This window comes from Echeneis naucrates, chromosome 16 (assembly GCF_900963305.1).
Source record: "Echeneis naucrates chromosome 16, fEcheNa1.1, whole genome shotgun sequence".
NCBI classification, from domain to species: domain Eukaryota; kingdom Metazoa; phylum Chordata; class Actinopteri; order Carangiformes; family Echeneidae; genus Echeneis; species Echeneis naucrates.
Window position 1 is genome coordinate 15,570,555 of NC_042526.1, and position 11,281 is coordinate 15,581,835.

An 11,281-nucleotide genomic window follows, 5' to 3' on the forward strand; every position below is an offset into this window, starting at 1 on the left:
TCCATATTGAACACCAGGCATAATATATGTTGGATAAATCGCATGCCAACTACATAAACGAATAGAATTTGGCTGCGGCTCAGTGGTGACACAGGATAGTCAACCCCTGGGTTTTGTTGAGTCTCACAAACCTCAAGTGTGTGTGTAAAAATAATGCGATGTATAATACAAATAAGTGTAATAATACAAATCTCTTTGATTCTTCAAACTGGAAAGGACCTAAAATGGCCTCTCTATGCGCCGTGTAAGGAGATAAACATCATGCTAGATTAACTTTCATTCATCATTGTTTTTGCAATTTGAGATGAAATTTGAACCATTCATAATCTCAGAGTGACTTTAACCACTGCAGCCTCTGCTACCAACAGGTTGATGTTTTCGGCTATTACACTATGAAGATATAAATTACCCTGAAATTTGTTACAGACGTTTACGTCTCTTGGGGATGAACTGTGATAAGTTTTCATTTACTCCAAAACATCTTAAATAATGGATTTAATACTTCAAGTCAGAACTAAATTTCCCATCAGTCTGAACTGAAGGTAAGCTGGCGTTGACTGCTAGTTAGCATGCAAACTGAGATGTGTTTGTATTTAATTCAAAGCACCGTCTCGCTAAAGCCTCACAAAGGCTTAGGCTGCCTTCTGCGAGATGCCAGATATCAGATACTGATACGACGGTATCAGTGGATGTGAGTTCCTCCTGTTCCTCCTGTTAAGGCCTCGGTCTGGTTCACACGCAGACACTGTCCACAGGTGATACGCAGCGTTTAGGTGATTTCGACCTTTCAGTTTTCCCTCCACTCAAGAAACCTTTTCTTATTCAGCCAAATAAGGCCAACAGATATTTGAGCACAGGTAAACTGATCACTGGGACAACCAACTCGAATCCTGGCTGAATGGACCACTTTAAAATGCTTTTACAGACTCACTTAGTGTCAATGTCGTTTACACAATATGTCACAGCAAATAAACCTGAAATTATACCCCTAGTCTGAAAAAGGAGTGAGTACTGGTTTGACTTTACAGCGAGGAGAACCCTGGAAGCTGCTAAAGGGCTCCAACTTGGCTGATAACTGATTTTATTCTCCTCCATGGCTCTAACTTGCAGTTTCCTTTATAAATGTCGCTATGCTGCTAGCTGCCTAAAAGTCAGTCGTTCTGCGGAGCACATCACAGGAGGGGGGGGGAGTAGGTGTGGATGGAGGACGTTGCGGTTGGAGTGACAGACGGTTTTTCGCTCTCTTTATCTGATGCTGTCGTCCTGCAGAGAGTTCACTGGGTTTAATAAGACAGGCGCTGAGAGGTGAACAGGTCTCATCTCACGACATTCGCACACAGCACACTGGCCCACAGAGACCCTCAGCCTCGGCCAAGGGCCTGTGTTCCATCGACCCGCTCTACTCTGTTGCCTTGCAGGCTGAGCTTTACCAGAGCTTGCTCTGACTTCCACAGCAGCCTCAGAAGGACTCAATAAAGCCCTGTGCCTCTTGTGTCATCCCTACCAGCTGTACACAAGGCCGGGAGTGTAGAGCTGTGTTTGTTTGCCGAGGGAGGCCTGTTTCATCTCCGGTGCCCATGTCACAGCAGTCCTGAGCGGGTAAAAACATCCAGCTGTGTGCATCGAAACCAAGGAGACTTTCTGAGGATGAAACCGCGACGGCTACAGCTTGTTTTTATCAAACAGCTTACCCCACTGAAACAACCAACACACGGGGACCTCGCTCTGACGCAGTGTGCAGTGTGGACAGCAGATGGCAGTTCTGTACCAGATCTTAAGTTAAAAAAAAAAAAAAAAAAGGCGAGGGTGGGGGGGCTGAGTGTGTGTGTGTCTAGGTGTTCATCTGTGTGAAAAAACTGACAGGCCAATCACTATTTTTCCAAAGATGCTGGTTCATATAATGATGAATTATTAGTGAATTGTAGCAATGAACCATACTCAAAGCATTAAAGACATGAGTTCAACTACACCTACGAAGAAAGATGCGGTAAGACAATTATCTGCAGTGCCACTGTGATTAATCATGGTGTGGTCTGTCAATGTCAAGCCCATCTGACAAAATGAGTCGAGTGCTATTGATCATGCCCGCCTTGCGTTTCACTTGCACTCACACTTTATCAGATGGAGCTAATTGGGAACATACTCAGTCTGTGGTTCTGAGAGATGTGTCTGTCAGGAGTCACATTCCTGCTTCGATTCCCTGATAGCCTGTAGTGCCTGCAGTCTGGATTGAGGACAGGCTGTGGGAGTAGAGCTTGGGAGCTGGGAGACTGGGGTACAGATCAAATCAAATCAAATTTATATATATAGCGCCAAATCACAACAGAGTTACATCAAGGCACTTTACAAATCGAGCAAGCGCAGACCAAACTCTTTCACAGAATTATTGAAAGAGAACCGAGAAATCCGTCCACGTGCAAGCACTTCGCGACAGTGGCAAGGACAAACTTTAAGAGGCGCCAAACTAAGGCAGAACCAGGATCAGGGTGGGCGGCCATCTGCATTGACCGGATGGGGTTGAGAGAGAGAGAAAGAGAGCGAGAGAGATAGATAGAGATAGAAGGGAAAGACGGGAGGGGTTGGAATACAATAGAAACAAGCAAAACATGTGAGTGTAAAGAGGGACTAAGGCCTGACACCTCTAAATGTGCATTTGTAAGTATTAGCAGTGAGCAAGGTTACAGCCAGTGGTGGATGGGTGAATAATAAGCGTGCATCCTTTAACTCTTTCTGGGCATGCCGCTCTGACTGGATTAAATATGTGCTGAGGATTTATTAGGTAGAAGATCTTTGAGGCCCCAGCAAAACCCCAGAGATAAGCTGCCTTCACTTCTATTTTTCTATCACCTTATATTCTCTCTCTACCTACCTCACCTATTTTTGCCTACCATCACAATCGATATTTTAGTCTTGCTATGTTGTTTTTTTCTATGCTATGTTTTAGTCTTTCAAGATTCCCTCCCTTTCATCGTCCTCTCAGCCATGTGTATAGATGTGTCATGTGATGGATTCTGTGATTATTATGATGTTTATTGCCTTGGCTTGGATACCTGTGGGCCTTTCTGCCAGACTGGGGCTGACAGATTGGGTCTCAGTGGTGCAAGAAATATTCAGATCCTTATTTTATGAAAAAGCAACAATACCACAAGTATAATTGGCAAAATATATTCAACGTACTGAAAATAAAAGCACTCAATGTAGAAAAATGGACGAGTTAATATGTTAATTATTATCCCCAAGCTGCATTTTAATTTTCTATTTGAAAGAGAAAACACTGTTTATATCGCTATTTATTAATAATCGTGCTTAATTTGTTAAGTATGCACAGAGGCACACTTCGCTTTTCTCTACTGCTTAACTTAATGAAACAATTCTTTTAAATCATTTTCACTGATGCACTTGCATTGCACAATTCCTTTTCGAATATTGCAAATCGTCATACTGATTTGACTGAGCAATCCTTTCTGCATTAAATGATCCCCATATGTTGAGCAGTGTTACTGGCTTCTGAAGAACCGAGTACGCATTGAACCGGAGTCTCCATCCAAAGACCTGCATCAGACATGCTGGGGTGAAGGTCCTGCCTGTGTGGAATGGGTGCAGTATGATATGTACCATTCCTGCTCTTAGACTGACAGAGGTAAAAAGCAATATTGTAGCGTAATAAATGTTAAGAACGCATATTTTGGATCAGAAAGCGCAATTGTGGGAATTATCCGCTTTTAACTCCTAAAACCACTAACCTTTTGCACTTTTCATGGCTGAATAGTTGAGAGAATTAACCAACGTAACACTTGAAAACATCCTTGAGGTTTCATTGTCACCGTGAGTGAGAGGGTATGGTGACGGCTTTTGTCGATGCTGCAATAAATGCAAACTGCATTTTATGAGGAATAATTATGTCTGTGAAAGTAGAATGTTGTTTTCCCAACCCAGAGTCTTATATAATGCTTATTATTTGATTTTTTTTCTACACGTGAACACTTCAATTTCAGAGGCATTAACAATTTTGTGACAGATTTCAGCGGCCTTTCATTCAGCCAAACTATCTCGATTTTCTCATTATAGCACAACACCAGCAACTGTGTCATATATTATGGAGACACATTATTCCAGTGACAGTAGCTGACCCTTTGCCCCCCACGTCATGGGGACCTCATAAGTTTAGACCTGCTCTGTTTAGATGAGCATAAAAAAAGCACCTCCTGGTATAAATCTAAACCCGACTCCCACCTCCTTCTCATCAGACATCAGTGAAAAGTCAGAGCGTTACCAGGAAGCAGACCGTGGCAGTGTATTTCGCTTTCAAGCAATCAGCAATGGAAAGTCTAATTAAGGTGGTGGAAAAAGGTGGCTACTGCTTTTAAAAAATCAGTGCAGATGTGCAGGTAAGTGGCCATGCGGCAAACCTTGGCTGCACAGCACAGAGCTGGGTGCAATTTCCGTCTTTAATTGGACATCCCACGCAATGCCTGCTTCCAATCATTACAGAGAGCCAGCAAAGGCAGACTCACTGGCAGGATGGTGGACCACAGTTGGACAGACTGTGAAGAACTTCAGGACAGAAAATTGACTGGGCAGGGCTTTTAAATTGCACATTTATGGACTTTGTGCTGTTTTGTTTTTTTTTTTTGGATGGTGGAGGGGAAAAAAATACAAAAACAAAAAACTCCTTTACTTACAAGTATTCAAATATGTGATTACGTTGTACTAAAATTTTGTCAAGTTTCATCAGTTGTCCATTGTCTTTAAGTAAACAGAGCCACTTTCCAAAACTGATGGACTATCGTATGGTGGTACAACCTACCACAATACAGAATATTTGAGCTTTGTCGATTCTCTACACCTGCTAGTCTAAAGCTTCTCTTAACACTATAATCCTGGCAATGCCATCGTTGGTTAAGGATTTCTCTCTTGCCTTGGATTTCCTCTCCTTCAGAGTTTCCTCACCTGGAAACAATCTGTAACACAATCAAAGTGTCCTAACATGAAAGCTCTGTTTCTTCCTTTGATAGTCCATTTCTCTCCACACTTGTTCTTTTCTCCATTCTCTGGTAGCTCAACTGGTCTGGAAAAAATTCTACTTAAAATAGAGCCTAGGTCACTAAGCATTATGCAAATGTCTTTGAAACTATTCACTGCTGCTCTTTTACAGACAACAAAATGGACCCTTTGTCTAAAAATAAGCTGTTCATAATGAAAACTAAGAGCCTCACTTGTGTAGAAATTGAGAACACTGTCACCTTGAGAAATTCAAGGCAATAAAATATAAGTAGGATGACAAAGAACTTTCACTGACCATTCAAGTATCATTTACCAGCATAATTGTGTGGTTTCACAAACCAGTTGTTCAAAAGCAAGCGAGAGACAGTTCTTAGGAAAACGGGGGCGAGAAAACTGGAAAGACGAGTGTAACATTACTTTTTAAAAGCATATTCTGTTTCTTCATCATTACAGTGCACTCATCCGTCTAAAGCGCTGATTGCACCCTCTGGATGAGCCGATGCCGAAAAATGTCTAAAGTTTGTATGCTGTTTGCTCAGCAGTTATCCCTCTCAGCTTCAGAGTGCGTCCAGCATCGCAGAGTGATTAAACGCTAATAGCAACCTTTTGAGGAGTCCGGTGGGATTTACTCCTGAGTCAACATGCCAGACCCCATTTCCTCCTCACTCACTGCATCCTCTCAACACCAGACCGGCTGCAGCCACAGTAGATCTCCACGTGGAACTCGTAGAGATTGTCAAAACCTTGGACACGACCCTGCATAAGGCCTTTATGCTATTTCACATGGTTCACAATGAGTTACCATGCTGGCCAAATGTTACATTCAGTAATGCAAATCTGAGTTTAAATAGTTGTGTCCAGGAGAACAGACCAAGGCTGTTTTGTATTTTCAAGGTTTCGCAAAACGAAAAAAAGCACCTTCAATTTGGATTGCATCCACATCAATGAAAATTAATAGGCTACACTGCTGAGACCTGGAGGCATCCACAGACACAAGCCTACTCTTCATGCAAACGTCTGATTTACGTGCTAGCTTTTCCATTTTTGAATGATGGTGAGCTGCTGTCCACTTGTTCAGGTCGTTTTTACAGGAGTGGGATGTAGCTTGAGGAAAATGGCCGTTCAGTCTTGGTCTGTTCCCAAAGTGTCGTCAAACACAACTAATCGCAGCCAGTGAGTAAGACACCTGTCATTGCACTGACGTTTCAGACATGTTGTTTTGAAACTTCCCACAAACAAGAACACAGAAGCTGTTATGCAGAATCCGGCGGTTCGGCTGGGACCCTTGTATGCTGCCGCTCCATGTGACTTTAATTGAATGATTAGATGTAATTCAATAAGCAATCGTAGCGCAATGCGCGTGAGTTTGAGGCGTAAAGCAAAAGAGCAGTAGTGAGTGGAGCCTTTGTCTGTGACCCTCCATCATTGCTTGTACCTTTCAGGCTAAATCACGCGGAATGATTGGCTCCTTGCCAGCACCCCTGTGTGGACCCCTTCACTCTAATTGTCTCGGCCACCAATTTCAGGAACCACACAGTTTACAGGTTTAGTGCTGGGGCTTGCCATGTCTTGTGTTTGCCATGTGAGTCACTATCTTTAGACTAGGATCAACCACATGAAAACATCCCAATTATTCTTGTCTGTGAGCAGAATTTATACAAATCCTTTTGCTGTTACATATCAAGTTTCAATAATACTTGCAGTCGCCTAACTCTGATAGTTCCAGTCCATTTCACCAAGCACGTGAACTTGACTGTTTTCAACAAATGACAGAACAAAGCTTCAAATTAGGGGAAAAAAAAAAAGAGAAAATCAACGCAAAAAGGTTGTGAAACTATTCAGAGTTGACACAATTTATCCCATCATGAAATATTACTCCTGCGTGTGGACCCATTAGCCTCACATTCACACAGCTGTTTACTGTCAATCTGCGGAGCCTCATGCAAATTTGGCAGGAAATGGCTGGCATTATAATAAAGAGAACGAAAATGGCTCACTCCATAGCTCTACTATGATGCAGTGAAATAGTTCCATAAATTACTTCAAGTCTGCTAATTCTCAGAGTAAATCAAAGTTCCCAGAGGAGCTGAAGTCTGTAAAATATGGCTCATTACAAAACCAAAGGGACTTGAACTGTCAGTGGGATTAGAAAGTCAGGCTGGTTCTAAAAAATGAAAGAAAACGTTAATTTGAAATCCAGGATAGTAGAAATGTCAGAAAATTCTCGCCACCATTTGCGGAGCTGACGTGTGGAAGCAATCTTAGCAAATGTGTATGCAGACAAGTGTATTATCCAACATGTGTCTTTAATGTTTGATCAGCTCACTTGCCAACTGTCATATTGTTAAAGATAGACTACACCCTCCTGGCATGTGCCAAGAAGGCTCACAGATTTACAGTAATACCCTGCTGCACAATGGTAAGAGCAGAGGCCTGCAGGGCAGCCAGAGGCCCTATGTTAAAGTAATATGTTGTAAAGCTTTGTTTCTATAATTGTTACAGACTCCTGGATGCAGCGACGGCTACTGCAGCTGACTCAGATCACATCTGAACCCACAAATCATAGCTAAGTCTGCGTCACATGCAACTTTTTTGTATCAGCAAAGAGCGTGTCTGTGATCAACGCTCAGATGTCAACATCCTACCTGTGACTCACTGCGCTCGCTGCGAACCATTTAGCGCTCAAAATGAAGTTGTACATTTAAAGATCTGTGCGTTGAAATTGTTCACAAAAGGTTGTATTTCAGCAACGCAACTATGTGTTCTTTGCAATAAATATAAAAAGCACACCAAAAATGATCAGGTTACAACAATCAAAAACACAAAATCTAAAGTAATTTTATGAAATTTTCTGTAAAAATGATGAGAAAAGCAATAATGTAAATCTTGCAGAAAGCATAGGTTAAAGTGAAAGAATTGGGATTATTATGGGAACATTTAACAAAACGACAATCCACAATAAGAAAGGGGCTTCTTGTAAGCGATGAACACACAGGTGATAATGACTTTGAAATCAATGAAACTCTGCAGTTGCCCTCACTTTTAGAGGGGATGTCAGCATCACCCATTGAGTCATTGTGTTGGTTTTGCTGGTTAAGCGTGACTGTTCTCAGTGCCACTTTAAGGAGGAGCTGGCAGCTGTTTTCAGCAAAAAACACTTTGCATAATCCCACGTTAGCATTTTATCAAGAGCCAGGGACTTCCTTCAGGAGTTTGGTGGAGACCAAAATCGGAGGTGAAAAAAAGCGTACAAATTTGATTTAAGATGCAAAAACAGCTTCATGCATTCATAAAATGCTTCAGATGTTGTGTTTTACTGTGCTGCCACCAAATCAGCAAAAAGTAACAAAATGTGCAGGTTTTGGTAGTTTCAGTACAATGACTATGTCCCTCAGGAGAAATATACCGAAGGCTTTGGTGATAAAGAGTCCACTTCGGGGGTTGCACTTACACAGAGACCTGTTGTCATATACATGGCTCTGGCCTTCAAACCAGTCATAAGCTGTTTGAATCTGTTTGCCAACATGTGCCCTTGATTTCAACACCAACATAACTCTGATCGTGGTAGATTGCTGAATTCCTTTGTTTTTCCTGAAGTCCAAACCCTGAACAAACAGGATCATTCAGGCAACACAAGACAAGAACGAAAGGAGACACATTTTTTTTAAAGTGCCAGTGAATGGCTGTGGCATTGGAGAAGTGGTTACATGGCCAAGGCTGTGAACTAACATTGTCCCGTGGTCTTTCCACTCGGGTGTGTGGGACAAGGCAGTTGTTCAGCAAGTGTTCTCCGAAAAATTACGAGCACTAGCATGACTCTGATTAAGTGCCATGTGAATGAGCTTCTTTCTTGTCTAAATAAGGGCATTCCTAAAAATTAAGGAGATGAGTACAGCTCTGTTTGTCTCTTGGATGTGACCTTGTCTGTTGGGCCAGACTACCTGGGACTCTGCAATGGAAATGAATCATGTGACATGACTGCATGCAGCTCTGCAGAGGCAGCAATGAGAAGTACAGGTGAATAATCATTCTCTGGTTAGCAGAATTACTAATCAAAGAGGGTTAAAATAGCAGGAAAGCTTATCTTTTATTGTTCATATTAGTTATAGTTTAGAAACATGATTTACAAAGACAAACTTAGTGGCGTCCTATCTTTTGCCTTTGCATGGCAGACACGTTAAACAGGAGAATGTTGCCTCTAATATGGGTGGAAATGAGGGGCTTTAAGCTGAGCTGCAGTGCTAACCAAGCACATAAACAGGAATATCACTTGGGACAGGAGATTTTATGGTGCAACCACAAAACCAAATGCGGATATTGCCTCCTGGGACGTCAAGCATTCAAAAATGCCAAACTGGAACCAGAAGTGAGAGGAAGAATGTCAGCAACGAAGTGACAAATGGAAACATAAAGAATAAAAGTGGAAAGAGAGGAAGAGAAAAAGGGAGTTCACGCAAACATGGCGAAAACAAGGGAAACGACCATATAAAAAGTTTGCTGTCCGACACACACACATCCAAAAATGTTGTGGATTCAAAGCTCTGGTGTGTAAAAGAGGATGGGAGCAGAATCGTTTCAAGTGCAACATTAAAGAATAATGATTACAGAGTGACCTTTTAGCGTCATCTCTACTTTATAGAAGAATGTGCAGACAGTTCATCCAACTGAAAAAAGCAGATGCTCAGCAAGTCATAGAATTTTCTTTAGCAAACAAGTCCCACGTTCCCTGTTCAGTTGTCTGTCCACAATTGTGATGTAGTCTGAGATTCCTCAACAAATTTCCAAATCCATTTCCATTTGGGACAGTAATTTGTCAAATTAATTCTAAGAACTTTGGTGAGTTGCAGATCTTCTAATGCCATCATGAAAAATTTGAATTGTCAGTGACTAAATGGTACCTGTAAAACAAATAGTATTTTCAAGTACAGTCTTGGAGAGCTGCTATTGTGGCTGCAGATGCTTTGTTCTTTGTCTTAATCAGTAACAGTCCGCTCTTTATTCCATGACACCATTACTTTTGTTTCAGTGTCAAAAATATTTGGCTATTTTAGGCACTTTACATAATGGAAAATATGGATAACGATATGTTCAAAGATGGAAATTAAAACATTAATTTTAAATTTTCTCTACGGTGACTCATTTTATGGTTGTGAGCTTAGGAAACACTGCTGAGAAAGAGTCACGAAAAAAATATGGGAGATGTTATGAAGGAGAAACGTAGCAGAGACTGTAGGGAGAGTGGGAGGCATGGCCCGGGTGACGATAGTGATCAGGTCAATGCCTCATGTCCCTGCCCGAACATATACAGGTTAGTGGGGGGATGAAAAGGAAGCTGTGTTAGTCAACCAGTCACTCACAGTGTCTTCCCGGTCAACCTCCTTTAAAGCCAACTCTCTATTGGATTTCAGTTGGCCCGGGGGTGAGAGGGGTAACCTGAAGAGAGGGGAAAGGGGGGTCAGCCAACTGTTTCAAGTGAAAGTGGAATTTGGGGCATCTGTGTTTGTTTGTAATTGGGTGTGTTTGGGGCTGATGCCGACATCCTGCTAAGCCTAAGGGGCAGGGCAGAGGTTAGTTATTGTGGCTGCATATGTATGGGGCTCACACTTTAAAACTAAACAGCACATGCTGCTGTTGTTCAGCTTTGAGCATTCTTACTTTTCAAACGTACCATCCTTAGGTTTGCGTACAAAAAAAAAAATAAATAAAAAAAATGCTGACATGTGAAGCCGCACTCCTGTCCTCTTCTCCTCCCTTGAGTGAGTTATCAGAGCCCGTTTGGTGGAATCATGTCAGCACAGCGTTTCTGGCTGTGATAATTGGAGCAAAAAGGTTTCTGATGACAGCTTCTGTCCTCACCTCCTCACAGTGGTCTGATCTTCCAAAGCTGGGCTCTTCTCACCCTCCCTGAGCAGAATGCTAAAAATCAAAATACTGCAGCGTGAATTCAGATACACATCATTTTCAGCCAATATTAAAACATCAACTGTGTTTTGAAGCAAAACACTGACAGTAGATATCGAGATTTGCTGAAGGTTTACTGTGTGGCAAACTCAGACATGGGATAGCAGAGCGCTCCAGGAACAACCTCCTATGGCCCACCTCTGAAGCTCCAAGGGTGAAAGGTTACTGCTGTGACAGTGCTGGCTCATCTGAAGGGTCTCTCTTTACCCTAAAAGCAAAACACCCGAGGGCAGAATGGTGAGCTTGTCTGGCCACCCCAACCTGACTCCCCAGGATTCTGGCAGGGAGGCAGAGAACCCAGGATCAGGGCTGACCC